At 37.8% G+C, this 2,906-nt stretch overlaps 1 protein-coding gene across 2 annotated transcripts in view; it reads right to left on the bottom strand.

Annotated features, from left to right (window-relative positions):
- The window catches only part of LOC108232920 (retinal-specific phospholipid-transporting ATPase ABCA4-like), a 48,195-nt gene extending 45,461 nt beyond the window's left edge, over positions 1-2,734 (bottom strand). For both annotated transcript variants that reach the window (XM_025004805.2, XM_017411054.3), the window contains exon 1: positions 1,255-2,734. The gene's annotated coding sequence lies outside the window, so the exon portion shown is untranslated. The remainder of the gene's footprint in view (positions 1-1,254) is intronic.
- Between the last annotated feature and the right edge of the window lie 172 nt (positions 2,735-2,906).

The raw sequence follows: 2,906 nt of genomic DNA, 5'->3' as shown, positions 1-2,906 counted from the left end.
CCAAGCTCTGACACCGTTCATAAAGGGACCTAACAGCCCGTATCAAAGGGCCTGGTACCCCATACTCCCGGAGCACCCCCCACAAGATTAATTATTTTACCAATTATTTTACATCTTTCCCAATTACAGTTAGCTTTTTAAAGAGGGAATGGACTGAAATCGGCTACTTGGTGGTTTTAAAATCCTTACATCTGAGAGAAACAAAAGCAGAAACCTGTCCTGACTACTAAGTCAGAGAGAAGATAAACAAAGAAGATGTATAGCAGACACAGACTATTAAAAATGACTTCTACTGATGCTCACTGCAGATTTTACATGTATATATATATATATATATATATATATATATATATACCTGACCTCTTAAATTCTGCATTCACTTTATTTTAATGTTTAGTTCCTAAAGACATTTTAATAAACAAACACGCAGCCTTATTTGTTTGTTATCAGGTAGGAATAGGAACAGCATGCAGCCACTGTTTACTTCCCTTGGATGTGACCTGACTTTCACCCTAGCTCGGGCGAAACAACTTTTTTTCAGTGACCCTCCTTCAAGCCAATTTTCCTTATAGGCTTAGACCCTGCAGAGATGTTCCTGAGCAACGTCTCCAGACCCCCTCTGTTGTGTGAGAATATAAAGAAAATAAGAGCAGGGTTTTAAAACATGAAAACTATAGAATGTTATTACTCAGTTAAGAAGATTTAAGCGTGACTTTATGGTCGTACCTGAATGAAACATGTATTTTGTACCTGCTCCGCCGTCCAGATTTATTCCAAATACAAATTAATTTTGAAGATACCAGAGGGGGGGGGAAACAATGACATGTATACATTATGCGCAGACGGACATGAAAAGTAATTTTTTTGTTCCAGAGCGACATGTCCAACAGATTACCGCAGACTGGCAGACGGAGAACGCAGGACCACAAACACTCAGGAGGAAAACAAAAGAGCAAACTGCACGACTAAAACGGGAGAGCAAAGGCTGTTATTATGCCTCTGACTCAAACTCAAATTATACACAACAGGATATCCTTGCACAAGATTGGTCAAATTAATGGAGAAATACTCCTGCCAGCTTGTCACGTCGTGAAGAGGCTGCTGTGAGATAAGTAAGTTCAACAAAAAAATAAAATAAATAAAGCAATATGTTATGGCAGCAACTAATGACCACACACCTGTCAGCTCCTATAAAATCAAACACAGCTTTCAGCTTCACAAATGGAAGAAATCACAGTTAATTTTCATGCTTACCTTTTATCGGAAGATAATAAAGTCGAACAACATCAAGAGAGGAAAAAAAAACAAAAAAAAATAGCTGAAGTGGTGGAAAACATTAAGCAGAGAAGAGGAGCTTGGAAAGACTCGGAGCCGCTCACTCGCTCTGCCTGCAGGTCAGCAGCACTCCTAATCTGATTGCTCTAATCTCCCGGCTCAATATGGGCAGGCAGAAAAAAAGAAAAAAAAGACAACAGCCATCCATTTTGAGGTAGAATTAGGCGGATATCTGCAGAAGAAGAAAGGAGGAATCCTTGATGGAGGGAAGGACGGGAGGTGGGCTTCATCACAGCAGCAGCCAATATGTTTGTCAAGATACATGAGAGAGATTTACCTGCACACGCGTTTACATCACTCTTTTTTCAGCTAAGCACCTATGGAATAAATTAGAGTTTGGGCTCACGTCCCACAGGAGCAGCCAGGACTCAGAGAGGAGAAGGTTGGATTTTGTTTGGAAGTGACGCGACGCTCTGAGCCGCACAGCGAGGTGGCGCAGGTGACACGAGTAATTAGGTGAGGAGAATGTGAAGGTTTGATGGTGGCGCGGTAAAAACCACCTGAGGCTGCGGCAGACACGTCTCAGCCAAACACTGAGACTAATTTAAGGTTCGACTATATAAAAACTCAAAACGTGTCAAAAAAAAGCAGGAAGGAGGAGAGAATCTGTCAGAATTCAGGGCTGAAATATACAAAAAGGGTAGAAATGGGAGCTCCAGAGTAAAACAAATGCATCAGCTGGAGAAAGAAAATGAATATGTGCATCCAGCATTTAAAATCAAAGTTAGCCAAAAGTAGCCGAAGGGTAACAAAAAGCTTCACGCACGTCAGCATTCACACAATCAGGTCAAATTTGTTGAAAACTAAATTGTAACCTGAATTGTTAAAGTTAAAACAGCAGAACAGAAACCGAAATCAGCAAAACACTAGCTAAAAGCTAAAATTGCATAACTGTTATCCAAGCAAGGATTAGCAACACAGTAGCTAAATGCTAAATGTAGCAATACAGTAGCTAAAAGCTGCTAATGTTAGAAAGTCTGTAACTAAAAGCTAAGAGGAGCACAAGAAGACAACAACAGAGTAATATACTGAAGCAGATATCAGAGAACACTGTTTTTGAAGGAATTAAAGAGATCTTAATGCATTTCTAATGGGAAAAGTTTTGTAAATAAAGTTAGCAATTCAAAAAGTACAAAAGTTATGATTCAACAAAAGTTGCATTGACTCAGTGCTGACCGTTTCAATATATGATTGGTTAAAATAGCATGAAGAATGCAGAAGAAGTTAGATGAACAAAGCATACAGAAGAAATTAAACAGGAAAACAGAGGTGTAAATGCTGACTCAGCATTCACACATTTATAGAAAACAGCTACAGAAAAACAAGTTCAAACGGTTCAGAAAATAAAAATTTTCTGAGAAAAAAAACATCAAACTGCTCTCAAATCTTTCTAAATAATAATAAAATTAAATCCTAGCATATTTTTTGTTCAGCAACTATTTAACATCTTCGTAATTTATAGTTCCGGTTTTATAAATTTCCTAAAATTATCAATTTTTTAAAGAACTTACATATTTTACAATATACACAATGTAAAAGAATAAATACAAAAAATGATTTCAGATGAAAAA

The sequence above is a fragment of the Kryptolebias marmoratus genome, linkage group LG20, assembly GCF_001649575.2.
Source record: "Kryptolebias marmoratus isolate JLee-2015 linkage group LG20, ASM164957v2, whole genome shotgun sequence".
Classification (NCBI taxonomy): Eukaryota; Metazoa; Chordata; class Actinopteri; order Cyprinodontiformes; family Rivulidae; genus Kryptolebias; species Kryptolebias marmoratus.
Note: the sequence above shows the minus strand (reverse complement) of the source record. Positions and strands in the feature narration are given on the sequence as shown.